The sequence below is a fragment of the Lucilia cuprina genome, chromosome 5, assembly GCF_022045245.1.
Source record: "Lucilia cuprina isolate Lc7/37 chromosome 5, ASM2204524v1, whole genome shotgun sequence".
Taxonomy (NCBI): Eukaryota; Metazoa; Arthropoda; class Insecta; order Diptera; family Calliphoridae; genus Lucilia; species Lucilia cuprina.
This window is the reverse complement of record NC_060953.1, coordinates 62,059,583-62,078,056: the sequence shown is the minus strand read 5'-3', so window position 1 is coordinate 62,078,056 and position 18,474 is coordinate 62,059,583.

Sequence of the window (18,474 nt, the reverse complement as noted above, 5' to 3'; positions counted from 1 at the left end):
CTATCTATCTATCTATCTATCTATCTATCTATCTATCTATCTATCTATCTATCTATCTATCTATCTATCTATCTATCTATCTATCTATCTATCTATCTATCATTACCATGTAATGGGTTAAAAATTCCTTACTTTATAACATTTTAAATCATTCTATGTCGTTTATAAAGATTCAGAGAAATCGGTGAAGGTGAAAACACGTATACAGCATCAACATATTCATGCATACATTCTCTGCTTACTATAGGGTATCCATTTAGTTTTATGTTCTAACCATTTGATATTGAACCCAATATTATATTAAACACTTAATAACTTATTGGATTATGCTGGACTATATTGAAATAAAATTTATTTTTTATTAATAAAAAAAAAAACAGATTTACATTAATATATCTGCCTTTGTATTCACATTATAATGCGGTCGTATATTTTCAATAGAGCAGCCGCATAAAACATTTTTTTATTATACTAGGAAAAAGTCATTATAAATGTGTCAACTACAATTAAATATTGACCTTGTTTTTTTTGTCCCTTTTAACAGCTTTTATATAATTTTTGTTATTCTTTTCGAAAATTGAAAAAGAGATATAAATAAATACAAAAAGACGATATATTTTTCATTATCTTTTGTCATTTTAATGACAATAATTAATTATATTGTTAAGAGGAGATGGAGACTATATAATATATTAGTTGTATTTTTTTATTTAAATAATATAAACTGTTTGTGATATATTAATTTACTTATATAGGACTTTAATTAAATTTATACATTAATTATTTACCTAAATTTCAGTAATAAGATTTCATAGGAATGAAAAATTATTTTTTTTTGATAGTGGAAATAAAAAGTATCGACAAAAAACTGCACAACCTATCAGGTCCCGTTTAAAATTGTATTCATTTTTGCTCGCCAGGTCTAGTTTCGTTTCCTTTCATTTTTTATTAGTTTTCTATGTAGCGCATAGCATTTCATTAAATAATATTGCATTGCAATTATTTTTTTTTAATTGTTTTCGTTTCTATTTCCTGTCAGAATTGTCGATGTTGCAAAGAAATACCTTACTTCCATTACTGTCTGTCATGAAATTGTAGCTAAAGTATTTTTATTATTTTTATATTAATAAACGTTACACTTTTCTTTCTTAGTGTGTGTAGTGCTCCATTTTTAAACAAATAAAGTTTGACAGCGAAAGGTATTACGAAAATAAATTTAATTATTCTCATACGAAAAAGAAAATTGTAAAAGGATGATTATTAAAGCGTATTTAATAAATATTTTTCAAACAATATTGGAGAATAATTCCGGTTTAATAGATAAGAAAACTAAATTAAAAATTTTAACACACAAAATTCAAATTTAATGAAAATGTTATAATTTTTATGCAAACATTTCTAGTCTTAAGTATTTTATCTTAAGCCTGCAGATTTTTTAAATATAAACTAAGTTAATTTTTTTTTGTTTTTGCTTTAAAATTGAAATTTTAGCACAAGTAGTTATTAAAATTTACCTTATAGCTTCTATACTATATGATGAAGAGATGAAGAGGTGGTGGTTTTAACAATGGCTTGTCAAAGGAGGGATGTCCATTTTATTTGTTTTCCAATTCACTACATTTGAAGTTATTCTCATGATGTAATTTTCATGTTATTTTTTTTAAGTTATTAAGAAGTGAAATTGTAGCTTTTTAGAATACAACGCATTTATCAATCAACTTCGAAACAAAATGGGTTTAATTCAATCAAATCAGTACAAAAAATATACCTTCAATTTCAGACAAAATTTGATTCTTTTCGATTCTTTAAAAGACAAGTTTTCTATAGAAAAATTTGAGCTGTAACAGACAACTTTTATATAGAAAGAACTGCGCTGTAACAGAAAGCTTTACTATAGAAAATGATAAGCTTTATTAGGCAAATTTTCTGTATACAAATTGATATGTAACAGACATATTTTCTATAGAAAAATTTTCTAGAGTTGATCTTTTTCAGACAAATTTTCTATAGAAAAAGTTGATCTGTTACAGACAACTTTTCTATAGAAAAAGTTGATCTGTTACAGACAACTTTTCTATAGAAAAAGTTGATCTGTTACAGACAACTTTTCTATAGAAAAAGTTGATCTGTTACAGACAACTTTTCTATAGAAAAAGTTGATCTGTTACAGACAACTTTTCTATAGAAAAAGTTGATCTGTTACAGACAACTTTTCTATAGAAAAAGTTGATCTGTTACAGATAACTTTTCTATAGAAAAAGTTGATCTGTTACAGACAACTTTTCTATAGAAAACGTTGATCTGTTACAGACAACTTTTCTATAGAAAACGTTGATATGTTACAGACAACTTTTCTATAGAAAACGTTGATATGTTACAGACAACTTTTCTATAGAAAACGTTGATCTGTTACAGACAACTTTTCTATAGAAAACGTTGATCTGTTACAGACAACTTTTCTATAGAAAACGTTGATCTGTTACAGACAACTTTTCTATAGAAAACGTTGATCTGTTACAGACAACTTTTCTATAGAAAACGTTGATCTGTTACAGACAACTTTTCTATAGAAAACGTTGATCTGTTACAGACAACTTTTCTATAGAAAACGTTGATCTGTTACAGACAACTTTTCTATAGAAAACGTTGATCTGTTACAGACAACTTTTCTATAAAAAACGTTGATCTGTTACAGACAACTTTTCTATAGAAAACGTTGATCTGTTACAGACAACTTTTCTACAGAAAAAGTTGATCTGTTACAGACAACTTTTCTACAGAAAAAGTTGATCTGTTACAGACAACTTTTCTATAGAAAAAGTTGATCTGTTACAGACAACTTTTCTATAGAAAAAGTTGATGTGTTACAGACAACTTTTCTATAGAAAAAGTTGATCTGTTACAGACAACTTTTCTACAGAAAAAGTTGATCTGTTACAGACAACTTTTCTGTAGAAAAAGTTGATCTGTTACAGACAACTTTTCTACAGAAAAAGTTGATCAGTTACAGACAACTGTTCTATAGAAAAAGTTGATCTGTTACAGACAACATTTCTATAGAAAAAGTTGATCTGTTACAGACAACTTTTCTATAGAAAAAGTTGATCTGTTACAGACAACTTTTCTATAGAAAAAGTTGATCTGTTACGGACAACTTTTCTATAGAAAAAGTTGATCTGTTACAGACAACTTTTCTATAGAAAAAGTTGATCTGTTACAGACAACTTTTCTATAGAAAAAGTTGATCTGTTACAGACAACTTTTCTATAGAAAAAGTTGATCTGTTACAGACAACTTTTCTATAGAAAAAGTTGATCTGTTACAGACAACTTTTCTATAGAAAAAGTTGATCTGTTACAGACAACTTTTCTACAGAAAAAGTTGATTTGTGTAGAAAAAAATTATTTCTGTAGAAAAACAACTTTTATTTAGAAAAAATTGGTCTCTTACAAATAAACTGTTGAAAAAATGTCCTTCTAATAGATAGTAAAACATATAAGTACATAGAAGTTTCTAAACTCTATAGGATTGTTTTTATTATTCGAAAGCTATGTAATATAACATTTTTCTACAATAAAAATGTATCAATATTAATCTGTGTTTATTTTCAAACAACGTATATACTGTAGTATGTTTACATTCGAGTGGGTGTGTTTAAAAATTCTTATGATGTCCTTGAGCATATTTAACATTTAAACTAGTTTAATAAAAACTTGTAACTTTATTTTGTTAAATGTATATGAAAAACGAAATAGCGATCACTATAACATGATTCGCCGAAGTGTAAAATCTATAATAGAGAAAAAAAGTATTTCGGAAAGTTGCTTTCCATAAGAGTAATAACTCTTTGTGTTGGAGGCAGAAAACAAAGCTATACTGAAAATAATTTTCCATTGTTTTTACTAATTTGTACATATGTTAAGCTTTGTATGTATTCCCTTTTATAGTTTTTAACAATGTCTAGACAATGACACAACACACTGCTAAAATTTCAAAACTGTAGGTTATACCTATATATTTGGTATTTATTTGCTGATTGCAATAAATTTCAAGCCCCCAATCCAGTGTTGACAAAGAAACAACAATGTAGACTATTAAATATAGGTGAAAATTAAATTGGTTGTAACACGTTAGATGTATGGCATGTGAACAATACTATGTTCCCTGACTAAACAAAAACCGTTGAAATATTTTCTATTAAATTGACATTTATTTTGCGCCTTTAATGTTTACGCAAATTGACAGTTTTTTTTCTGAAAAGTAAATAAAAAGCTTTATTTGGATTTTGTATTAATTTAATTTTATAATGGTTTACAGGTTTTTTATGTCCTACTTAATTAATCAAAGTACACCTTAATTTTTATTTTTGAATATAAAAAGAAAACAAAAAATTATTTTCAATGACGTACTAAAATTAATTCAATTTCATTTCCTTTTTTTACAATGCCTGTTGTTTCTTTTTTATGCAAATGGTCTTTTAATTTGAAACACATCGTAAAACATTTTTGAATATTTATGTATGTGCAATTGTACTTAAAGCCATTTTATAACCTTGTTTTAAAAAAATATGCCACAAAATAGCACACATATAAACATACATAAATAACTACACACACATGTTAACAAACTTATAATAAAAAAATGAAAAAAGTCAAGTTACGACTAATAAAATAAAAATGCCTTTAGAACGACTAACTGATGATTGTATGGCTGATAAGAATGTAAGGCATGACCCTACGAAGATATATACATAGAATAGAGTAAAATACATTTGAAGCAACATCTGACTTAGAATTTACTTACATTTTCTTCAGGTACACACTATATTACTACAGAAAAACGAATCTGTTGCATACAAGTTTTGTATAGAAAAAATTTGATTTCTTGCAGATAAGATTTCTTTTAAAAAAGTTAATAACTATTCTTTCAACTTCTTCTTTAGAAAATAGTTAATATGTTATACACAACTTCCCTTTAGAAAAAGTTTATCTTTTTCAGGCTACTTTTCTTAAAAAAATTATCTCTTGCAGACTATTTTTTTAAAGTTGATCAGCTGTAGACAACTTTTTTATGGAAAAAATTTATCTGTTGCAGACGACTTTTCTATTGAAAAAGTTGATCTCTTGCAGACGACTTTTCAGTTGCAGACAACTTTTCTATAGAAAAAGTTGATCTGTTACAGACAACTTATCTAGAGAAAATAGTTGATTTATTGCAGACAACTTTTCTAAAGAAATAAGTGGATATGTTGCAGATAAATTTTCTGTAATAAAAGTTTATCTGTTGCAGACAACTTAACCTTTTCTATGGATCAGTTGTTGACAACATTTATATAGAAAATGTGGAAAAATGTAAAAAAGTTGATCTGCTGCAGACAACTATTCTTAAGAAACAAGTTGATCTATTGTAGACAACATTTCTGTAGAAAAAGTTAAACTGTTGCAGACAACTTTGCTATAGAAATAAATAAAAAATCAAATTTTCTTTCTATAGAGAAAGTCCAAAGGTCAATCGTTTGTAGTCATAAAAAATGTTGAACTGTTGCTGACCATTGATTGGAAATTGTATTTGCAGTCTGTAAGTTGTCATTTTGTGGATTTTTTTTAATAGAATATTTACAGATTGTTATCTATATTGAATATCTTGATCAGAATTAAACAAGGGTTCTTTTTTAATTTATGCCATTGAAGATATGTCAATACATATCGTAATCTATAAAGAAATCATATTTACTATAGGGTGCAACAAATAAATTACGTTGCCCTTTTATTGTTTGCTTATCAAATTTACTGTTATTTTTATTTATTTTTTTTCGCCTACTCTTTATTTCGACAAATATTATTTTCCACTAGATGGGGTTATAATAAAATTGAAATTGTTTTGACAAATGAAAGTGTCACAATGCTAACAATACCCAATTCATTTTTATTGTTTTTTTATTTACATTCGCTTTTTTAATATAATTTACAATGTGCTGCACAAAATACGTACTTTAATATAGGCATATTTTATTTATGCAAATTTTTTGTTGGTTAATGAAAAAGCCTCCAAAAAATTTTTGTTTAGACTGAAAAAGCCATAAAATACAAAACAAAAAGGGAAACAAAAGAAAATGAAAAAAACACAAATGGATTTATTTCTGTGAGTTGAGTTGAAATCTATTTGGTTCTAGGTGTATGTACAATAGATATTATTATTATTTAACCTTGTATTTGTAATAAAATCTCAATAAGCATTATGACAGCTAAGTAATGTTGGTTTAAATAGGAAAGAAAATATCCATTGTAAATCAAATTGTAAAGAAAATTGTGTAATTTTCAATGATTTTAGGAAACCCACAAAATTGAGTGCTTTGATATTTCGTTAACAATGATTTTTTTTGTATTTAAACGACATACAAAAGTACGTATGAGCGATATCAATATATATGTATGTTTTAGAAAAAAATATTACGTATACGTCTTCCTTGTAATTAAAATTTAGCAAAGAAATAAATATACATATGTTTTTTTGTTTAAATCGATTTCATTCAATTAATAGAAAATTAATGAATTTCTTGGGATATAACATACGTTACAGTAGTTAAAAATCTTTTTTGTTTTTGCACGTTTTACTTATATAATCGTCCCTTTGCACTAAATTAGATAAGATTTATGCAAAAAAAAAAAAAAAAAAAACACAAACTTTGTAGCCCAGTACAAAACTGTCACAAGAACATATACATCGTGTGACAAGTAATACTTAAGCAAAAAGTGTATGTTGCCAGCACGTATTTAATATTATTTTAGCTGCAGCATTTAAGTGACTATAATATTGCTTGTGTCAGTCATTCATGAATTGGAACGTAATTAAATAAAGATTGTAAATGATGTGAACAGATATAATTTCTAAAGATTTTCGTATCACTTTGTTGTGTTATTTTTAATATATTTTATCTACAATTTAGTTCGATGGAAGTGGATGTGATGTTCAGTTTATTTATATTCGGTCACTAATGACAAATTAACATGTAGAGAAAATTAAGAAATCAATCTTGGGACTTTGAACATTAATTACTTTCTGATTACTGTGTCATTTAAGTTGGGACAGACTTAGGTAGGGTACGGAAAATAAACTTCCTGTAACTTTCATAAATGACGTCAAAACTGAAATGTTACATGTATAGAAATATATTCTCTTACAGATCAACCAAAGCTTAACCTTTATATAGTTATAGATCAGCATTTCTGCAAAAGAGAAGAGTTGTCACCAGCAGCTTCATGTTTTTGAAATCCCTCTGTTATTCTCTAAATGTTCACATGGATGTCAAAGTTTTCGTGTAAAATTTTAAGATTCTAGCTCTATTAGTTTCTCATATATACGAACTTTTCTATTCAATTCATATGGGGGCTTCAAACTTCCCAGATGAAAGTCCGCCATTTTCCTCCAAATGTTTAGCTAAATATTAAAGTTCTTTGTGCAAAATTTGAAGAATAATTAAGATAAATGCATTTTTGTATTTAATTTGAGTGAGAGTGGCTGACCGTCAACTTGAAATTTCAAAATATAATCTAAAGTCACTCCAACAAAATTTGAGGACTTTAACTGTTATACTATTGTAAACATTTCAGAAAAATCGATTCAGTCGTTAAGTAGTCTATAAAGTTGAAATACACAAACAAACACATTAATTTTTATTTATTTAAATATAAATAATGACTTTTTAGTTTAGTAAACTTAAATTAAACATCGATTTTCAATAACGAATTTAAGCAGAAACAAAAAACACTGAACTTTAAGCAGACAACATTTATTTCTTTTTCATAAATCTCTAATTTACATATATTTCAAATATTCTTTAATTTTCCCCGCTTACTCGCATTTTTGGCAATTGATAACTACACTGCGTATAAGTAATACCCCAGCATAATTTATACGCACTATATAAAATGTTTTCTCTTTGTTCTTTAAAATGGATACAGTTTAGTTTTTATAGCTTTCCCCGAAAAAAACCAGCAAAATGTTTGAGATGAAAATCGAATAAAAATCTATCGCAAATTTCAATTGTATTTCTTACGCTTAACAGTTTCAGTCAATACTTATGAAATCTCAACACGATCTCACATAAAACTACATCAACTGAATAAAGAAAGAAAAAAAAAAAAAAAGAAATGAAATCCAAGAAAGGAGCCAAAAGAGAAAAGAACGAAAATAACTTTTAATTTACCATGACAATCGTTGACAACAACACAGTTGCAACACTCCTGTACTACCAACCAAAGTACGTGACTACAATGCACATCGATTGTTGAGTGATGTAAAAGGTAAAACACAGAATCGAGAAAATAAAAACAAAATCAAACCAGAATTCTATGTACGAATGAAAAAATGTGGTGAAAAAAAAATATAAAAAAACTTCACGATATGAGTGGAGTATTATAAATCATCAAGTGGTACTTTAGCTGTGGAAAAAAAAGGAAATATTTTACATAGTTGCTAAGCTAGAAAAAAAAGAAGAGGAATACTCAGAGAAAGGGAATTCTCAGGAGCTTATGAAACAAAATTTCAAACACATTTTTAAAAATATACACGAATACGGATATATTAATAGGACAAGGACACCAATATGGAACTCTACGGCTGTTCATTATAGATTTTACATAAATTTGTTTCGAAGAGATTTCAAATAAGTGTAATAATAACACAGGCCAACAAATTTTTAACCCAGAGGCCAAAGTATGCTTTGTCTAAGGGAGCTGTTCCAAATTTAAATTTGTATAAAATCTATCATAAAATAGCAAAACTGAATTGTTAACAATATTTTGCCTGGATCATGAGTTTTGAGTTTATATATAAAATAAAGAGAATATTTGTGAAAAATTTTAACTTTCTTTGCCTACTCAACAGATCGAATGTCGGATACTCAAATGGACGGATAACACAGAATACACATATATACAGGTATTATATACATTAATATTAATGTAAATATGTTGAAGATTGTTTTAAACATTATTTATAAATTTTACTTTAAGCAATTCCTCTCAGTAATCGTATCACAAGATTATTCATTTCAGACTTTTATTTGTTTTATATTTATGTATGTAGTCAGTCTATGTATATATTAATATAAATATGTGTAAAAATTGCATTTTGAATTATTTTCATAAGTATTAGGTACATTTTTGGAAACATCTATAGATTTATGCTCTATACACACCCAGCAAAAACTTAGGGCACTGACACACGTTCAATATATATTGATCAATTTGGATCACGACACATTTAAATGTATTGATGAATAGCTCGGGTAAGCTACACGTTCAATATTTTTAACGTCAGTATTTGCAATATTTTATGGTTTATGGGTCTGTGGATGATTAAATGAATGCCGCGAAAATGCCGAAATAACACAAATTTAGAAAAAAATAAATTTTCTTTTATATTTTTACAACTTTTCAAACAATATTTAATTTTTATTTGTGAAATAGGCCACCGTGAAATAGGTGTTCACCTAAAGTGCACGACATTTGTGTCATTGAAAAGTCTCCATGTTGCTCCAGGAAAATGCATTTTACCTTCATGGAAGACCCTCATCTTGGTGTATTGCAATCCTGGGGTAATGAAGTGCTACCAGTACCTCTAGTTTGCCGGTACTATAAACTGGTGATGACATTTCACTCCCTGGATGATTTGACATGCGGTCTAACCAGAGCACCACATAATCTGGTGCTACGTGGTCAGATGCCCGCAGGACTTATCCTTTCTGGTTAGTTAGTTGTGGTTCCTTCGGGATTCATGTAGTAGCTGTGTTTTAAACCCAAAATTGTGAGGAGAGAATGTTGGTTTAAGGACTGATAAATCCATGCTATATTCTTTCTCCAATGCTGTTGCCATCTCATCAAATATCATTGAGTGGTGTAACAGAGCAATCTATGCAGGATTTCTGAACCCGTTGAATATCTTTTACTCTTTACGTAGTATAAGCCAGTATAAGTTGCTTCTTATTCCGTAGATCATTCCTTGTGGTCTGAGAATAGAGAAGATGACAGGGACATCTTATTAGTGTGGTTGCGCAGGCTTTAAGAGGTTAAGGATTGCATTAGTATGGGTCATTAGTTGATGGGGTTTGCATTCTCAATAATACAATCTTTTTTGGCATCAAAAGGGTTGTCACATTCCGGTAAATCCAAAAAATTTATTTCAACTGATGTTGGGTTCGTCCTGTTATTGACTTTACACCTGTAATAGCTGTTTCCTTGTCGGAGTATGCATTGGGATTGATACCATGCCACGGAGAATGAAAAAGTCCACCGTGAAAAAGGAAATAAAGATGTTCAGATTAAGCAATTAGACATTATATCATTAAAAAGTAAATTGTTAGCACAAGTCGTTACAAAGTTTTTGCTGGGCATTTATGTATATTCTTAACTTTGTAAAATCGTTTTTTTTATATCAACAAATACGGTACCTATATTACTTTTCCTAACATATTTATACGTTCAGATAAATATTTTTTAAGAGTTTTTTTCTCAAGTAACATTCAACAATGTACAACATACTCGTACGTAATAGTATAAAGCATAAATCCGAATGTTGGATGTTAAATGTTAAATTTTATAATACAATATCAACACATGCTGATGACGTGCGTAAATTTAGTCTGCATATAAGAGCAAATATTTCCAGATGTAAACGAGTACTTATTCATAACTTTTGTACCTATAGCCCTGCAGTTTGGTGTGGCTTCATTTCATCATTTAGTAAGGAAGTGCTAAAAGGGCCAATATAATTGCAAATGAACAATTAGCTTAACAAGGGATTAATTTAGATATTTAATTAAGGTAAAGAGGGTACAGGTTTAAAGTGTTTTCCTTTGTATTACTTGACTATAAAGAGGCTATTGATTTCCCTGTAGTTAGATTTAAAAAATGAAACTCTCTAAAAAATAACACATTGACTCTTGGTAAAAAGACTGGGATACATAAAAGTTTTCGTATTCATACACAATAACTCCCACACACATTATATACACATCCAGACATACACATTTATGTTTAAATATTTACTAGACACATACTTGTATTTGCAAACATTTATTTAATTTTGTTTTATTTACTTTTACAAGTATCTGTTTTGTACTCGTTTTTCATAGAGGAAGGAAAGAGAATGAAAAAGCAATTGGCTTGATTTGTCTGAAAGTTTGACATTATGTCACGTTGTCAGCAGTAAAAGAAGATTGTGTTACTATTAGTTAGTTTATACTATTTATTCGTTAAGTGTAGTCATTAAATGTTATTGCTGTGTCATTGCCACGACTATTGTGGATTAAGTTTCCAAATTGCACAGTTCAATGATATAATAATTGTTTGAAAAAAAGAAAAATAACTTGGGATATTTCAATAATATATATTAATTTATTTTGTTGTTATATTAAACGATTTGCTAAATTTTGATAAAAACCAACAAAACATTTTTAATTCAATAATGGAGTGATTCTCATAAAAGTTTATATATTTTAAGAATTTCGTTGCTTTACTATTACGCTATTGAATGTTAAAGCTAGTTATAGTTATGAGCAGGGCAAGTTATGAGCAGGCAAGGATAAATATGTGTTAGTAACAAAAATGTATTTGTATTGGTGTAGTCTAAACACTCAGAGTTTTATAAAAAATTAAAATTTTAAATTTGTTTGAATTTTCAATACGAAAAATTGAAACTCTGTTTGTAAAAAAAATTCAACAACAACAAAAATGAAATGTCAATAATTAAACAAAAATTTTTTTCAGTTCATGAAAATTAAACAAAATTCTAAATCAAAAATGCGTAAAACTATTTTAAAAAATTGCAGGTTTTTGTGGATAACTGCAATTTTGCGTACGATCCTTAAAAGTGGCCAAAAAAGTAAGTTAAACATTTGAGTGTTTTGACATTTTTAAAATTTCTCAGAAGAGAGTCGAATTCACACGGCACTCGTAGATGTGAGAGAGTAATTTCCTATATGTGAGAGTCGGACTACTTGTTATACTTTGTTACTAACAATGAAAGCAGTTCAAATTATTTATGTTGAAACTTTTTCCTGTGTATTTATTTTGTTGTTATGAAGGTTTTCTGATTTTTTTTTAAATCCAAATAAGTAAATAATAAATTCATTGTAAAATATATAATACAAAGAGAAATTAAAAAATATGCATGTAAAAATATTATAAATATGCAGAAATATGCAACAACGTGTAGATGACATTTTTTTGCAAATTCTTTGATTTAAAAAGAAAAATAGTTAAACCTTTTTTGTGAGTTACTGGCTACAAACATACATTTGCATAGAAATCCTTGCCCTGTTTATCAATGTTAAAGCCATTTTATCCATGGATTTTTATATGGACGGTAGAATTAATTACGATCCGATACTCTTTATATTTGGGGTTTTAGTTTCTATAAAATATGTTTATTATAATTTCGATGATATACTGGAATTTTGAAGCAAATTACAAACATTATATATTTGTGGTATTTTTGCAGAGAGATTTAAATTTCTTTAAAAGTTGTTAATGTTAACTTTCGTTGAGTTATGGATTTTTTAGTCTTAGTAATTTTTTGGGGGTAACCTTATATTGAGGGCTAGGTTTAATTATGTCCTTAATTCAGTGAGATGTTAGTTCCCTTAAAACTTGTAGAATTTTAGGATTGGTAGGGTCAGTTACGGACCGGCCATAATAAAATTTTGAACAGCTAATTCGGTTAATTTTAATTGAATTTCATAGCCGTGCTCGAGTTTTATTGAGTCTTAATATTATTTTCTGAGGGAAACTTGTTATGGGGGATAGGGTTCATTATGGACTGATCCTAAAAATTTTTTAAAAGTGAGTATATAAAACTAAAACAGTACGATAAAACAATACATTGATTGCACACTTTATCGCAAATATTGCTCAATATTCATAAATCTAACAAAAAATGTACACAAGCCTAAAAAATAAGAGCAAATTCGAGAATTGTGCAAAAATTAACTTTTAAAGATTTCAGCTATACTCATATTATAAAAATATAATAATAGAAATATGTAAATACATACATAAATGCCAGATTTTTTTTTTAACAATTTATGCCTAGAAAAGCTTTAAACAATTTTTTGGTGTATGTTGTTTAAAAAACTTATTGAGCATAAGAAAAACATGTCCCATATCGATATTTTTTCTGGATTGTTATAAAAAGTATTGTGAAGCAAGAACATTTATAATATATATGCCAACTGGTATTTTTTAAAGCTTTTACCTTGTCACAACAGGATTTTTTAGCTTTGTATATAGGTAGGTAATGTACAATATATCATATACATACATATTTTTTTTTTGGTTACTAAAATTAGGCCTAATAAATTTTCTTTGCAACAGAGGTTTTTCTGCAGACAGTAGAGTTTGAAATAGTACAAACCAAAAAATATATATTTAAACATTTTTATGTTAATGACATAACATTTTTGTAAGTGAAGCTAGAACGACCCAAATCAGAAATCTAGTTTAAACATTGTAATAATTGCTATTGTTTTACACAAAACTGTGTAGTTAAATACTTACACAATCATAAATAAATGTATGTTTATATAAAGGTGTATGTATACACAGAGGTCCGTTTTTATTTGTACGGCTTTTCATTCATAAAGGTGTTGTGGTTCTGGTGGCTACAAAATCTATGTATGTCTAGATGTTTTGTTTGCTAAGTTGGTAATTGAAATTTATGTGCATTTTTGGAATTATTTGTTGCAAAAAAAAAAAAAACAATAACAAAAAATAGAACATTTTTATGTTATTATGAAACAATAAAATTCTACACATGCACACAAGCAGGCAACATTCTATTTATTGTACAGCTTTTGAACCATTTTTTTATTCTATTTCTTTCTTTTTATAATTTAACGAGTTTTGTACACATGCTAGCTATTTCTAATACAAACACACACACACAAACATATATACATGTATGTTTGTTTGTAAGTCTATCTATAGATGTATGTGTGTGAATTATTTTCACTTTTTCCACATCTATATGAAATTCTTTATGTAAGTTTTAGGCATCATACGAGGGTGGTGTAACAATTTTAATTAAAATAAGAGTTATTGTTGAAATAACCATAGAGTGGAATTATTCATTTCTATTTTCTCCTACACTGAACTGTAATATTTAACAAAAGTGATAGCTAGTAAAAAGTTAATTACCATGTAAGGGTAACTGACTAAGGCAGTGATGAAAATCTCGAGTTAGATTTGTTATTTTCTTTAACTTCGTTCCGTGAACATGTTTTAAACAGTCAGATATAAAGGTGGACCGATAGATGACTTAAAGTTTCATAACGACTTAGAATAATTTGCAGCAAAATATGATAACAACTTGTACTTAGTAAAGAATTTACTTTTCAATGACTAATATACATCATGGGCATTACCTAGAAGCAGTCAAGTAATCACTAACAAATAATAAGATGTTTATAACATACAAAAATATTCGTCCTATACCCAACTTAAAGTATACCAATCGGCTTACAATCGTTTTCTGAGTCGATTAAGCTATGTCCGTCCGTCCGTCTGTCCGTCTGAGACGGCTGGCTGTCCATGTAAACATTGTTTGCAAGGATAAGATAATTTGATGAAATTTGGCACACACATTTGGCACAAGCACATATTGAAAACGGTTAAAATCGGTCCATTATTTCACCTAGCCCCCATAGAACAGAACCTCCCGAAAAGGGCTTCTGAGCTCATAATTATGTTAAATATACAGGCATATCGATAAAATCCGTCACAAGTAGGTTTTATAAAAGTCTTGATTACCCTGCCAAATTTCATAAAGATTGGGCCCCATTTGACCCTAGCTCCCATACAAAGTCATTATCAGAAAATTACTTGAATGTCTAAAATTAACTTATAAACACAAATAGCACGATGAAATTCAGCACAATAAAATATTATGTAAATATATTATAACTGTAGTAGGGTATCATATGGTCGGCCACGCCCGACTATCCTCGTAACCATTTTTTTCTGAAAGAAACTATACAGCAAAAATTAGTATTGGTTCCACAACTAATTTTAGAACGCATGATTATAGCCTGTAATCGTTCTACGCTTAAACATCGATGCTAACGATTATTTTACGAAATTGTCACCTTCGAAATTGGTTTTAAGGAAGCGTTATGGAGTCGACACTTATTCGTTGGAACGGTTCTGGAACCAGTTCTTTAACCAATGATTTTTGTTCGAATTTGTCAACATCGGAACTATTTCTAGCAAGATATAAAAGCGCATTCGCTTTTTTAATTTAAATTAAATTTGTAAGTCCTTGCCTTCATTAACATCTCTGTGCTTAATTTACGAATCAAAAATCTATTGTAAAAGTAATTTTAAATATTTTAACCCATATGTATATACTTTGTTGGATCTCAGATAAATTTTTTTCAATGTTACACACAAAATTCCAAACTTATATATACACGGATTCCTGCAAACATTTCTAGATGTTTGTAGGTAACTACTCTTTTTTTTTCTCCACCCTCGTACACACATATATAATGGCACATTTCTGTTAACAATTACATGGTATTTTAGTTTGCGGTTGAAAGACTAACAAGGTAAAATATTTTTAACAACTTACTCAAGTTTAAAGAAACATTTACCAAAATATTTTATTTCTTCTTATTAAAAAAATTTCAGTGTAATGCCAGTTATACTTTATTCGTTAATTAGGATAATTTAAAGATGTGTTAAGAAAATTTTAAAATTATTAAAAAATCTTTTTAAAGTAGCATTTAATTAAATCGCATAAATAAAATCTTAATATGATATCTATAATTACCGATATATTTAATCAGAACATTTTAAAAATCTATCTTAAATTCCAACTTAAATTCTTAGTGCAAAATATTCCCTTTACTTGTTAAGCGGTCGAGGCGTTAACTGCTTAAGATTTGCTAAATATTTATTTTGTATAAAAATTCATTTTTCAAAATTTTGATCACTACAACTAATGGAAACAGACAACTACTTTCGTGTTATGATAATGCGGGAGGATGTTGTTTTTATTTTTTAGTTTTTTTTATTTTATATTATTCTTCTACTACTTGTATTTGCCATAAACAACATCAGGAACAGCAAAAGTTACAACAACTCGAAGAACAATATTTACAATACATACATACATTGGTTGACTACTAACAGCACATAATAGGCGAAGAGGATGGATAATAAGAGATGAAAAATAAGCAGCAATTGGATGAAGAATATGAAAGAAAAAACTATAAGAAGTTAAGTTTTGGCTCCTGGCTGATTGTTAAAAATGCATCTCTGCTTTTAGTTCTTATAAAAATATTATGTTTTAGAGAACGACGAGTAGTCGTGCTAGTTATACTATATGATAGTGTATGTCCATCCGTTTGTCTACTTGTTTACACACGCTTACTTTGATTGCATGTAGTTGTTGGAGGGAATATAAGCAATGTTAGAGAGATAATAAGAAAAGGTACTTTTTAGCTCAATTAAACTTTTCTATGGCTGACTAGGTTCATATGCTTTGATCGTAAACCTTTTTAAAACCATGTTTAAATAAAGTTTTAATTATAGAACATTCTTTACTAAGACGAAATTGAATTTGAATTGGACCAAGTTGAATTCATCAGTCACATTTTATAAATACCATACTAAACTTTAGGTCTTAAAAAACATGTTGAGTTTGCTCCAAAACTATGTTGAGCTTAAATTTTTATTTAGAAATAGTTGCGCTTTAGGTCATTCTTTAGTCAAGTTAAGTTTTAAACTTTGTTTTAAAACCTAGTTAAGCTCTAAAATAAAGTCTTCAGTAAGGTTAAGCAGCTCTTTAGATTTAAGTAAAACTTTAAGCAAATACATATTTATTCATTAAGAGCTACCTTGGTTCGTTTCTCTTAGTAAATCAAATCTTTCCAAAACTAAGGTACTTGAGCTTTAATTTTTGATCTTTATTATGGCTTTAAAATTTGATATTTAAAAACGTTTTTAAACAAGTAGGGATATAATTGCAGGTCACTTTTTAACTAAACTCTGCTAAATCACTCTCATAAGTAAAGGGAACATACTTTTTAAACTGAAATGTGGTACCAAAATAGTCATTAAAGTACCCATCTACATTTTTCTATTTTCTTGTACCAATAAAAGTGCAATTTTATAAAATCTTTTATGCTTGTTACACACGTACATTTATGCATTTACTATGTGTTTGTAAAGTGTATGACAAAGAATACGCACACACACACATACATATATAAATATTATCCTTTAGTTTGCCAGTGGGATATCATAAATCTTTTCCAGTCTTTACGTACCACGTTTACTCAATGTTTTTATTGCCAGCAAGATATAATAACAGACAAACATTGCAAAACTTCTACTTCTACTATCTACTCTAAATGTTCAAATACATTCGTATACATTGTTGTCAACACATCGACCAAGATGGTAATGGCAGCGCGGTAACTAGTAACACTAACATTTTCTTGCTTCACATTTTGCTAGTAAGGTGGTGTGTGTGTGTAAAGGAATTTTTCAACATCCCATTGAACCAAAGCACGTAAAAATTGCAAACGATGCATTTTGTAAAGAGGAAATGTAAGAAAAATTGCTGTAAAATCTCATCAAATGATTGTAAATGAATGGGCCAACAACTTTTTTTTATTTCTGCTTCTTTTTCGTCATCCACTTTGTTTGGGTTTGTTGGGTGCTAATGACCATACAATTGTAGTAGTCGTTGTTCTATATATTCTACAAAATATACATGGTTGTTCACATTTTATTTCGTTTTCTTGCACCAACAACTAACACTACGTCTTGCTTTCAATTGCATCTTTTTTGGGGTTTGGTAGGTGTGTAACCACATTTACTTCGATTTAGCACATTTCACATAAATACCATGGTGTCCTTTCAGCATTAAGTTGAGTGGGCGGGAGTGTGTGTGTGTATTTATTCATAGTTACGCACAAATTTCCATTTCAGTGAATTTATCCAAATTGAGGCCGACAGGTGAAATGTGGTAAAGTTTAACAATTTAAGTGTTAATGATTCTCCTAAATACTAGTGATTTGTTAATGTTTCTTTTTATTGTACAACCAATCTTTATTTATTGCAAAGATTTCATTGGTTTTATTTTTGAACTTGTGGCCAGGGTTTGTGTACGAAATTAATAAAAGTATAGTTTGGAAGAAAACAGATTTGAACAATAATTTTACTGGATTTTAAGTTTATAATAATAAATAGAGTGTATTGTATTTGTTAATTTATACAATTTGCCAACAAAATTGGAACTAGAACATAACTAGAACTAGAACCGCATTAGAACAGAACTAGAACAGAACTAGAACAGAATTAGAACAGAACTAGAACAGAACTAGAACAGAACTAGAACAGAACTAGAACAGAACTAGAATAGAACTAGAATAGAACTAGAACAGAACTAGAACAGAACTAGAACAGA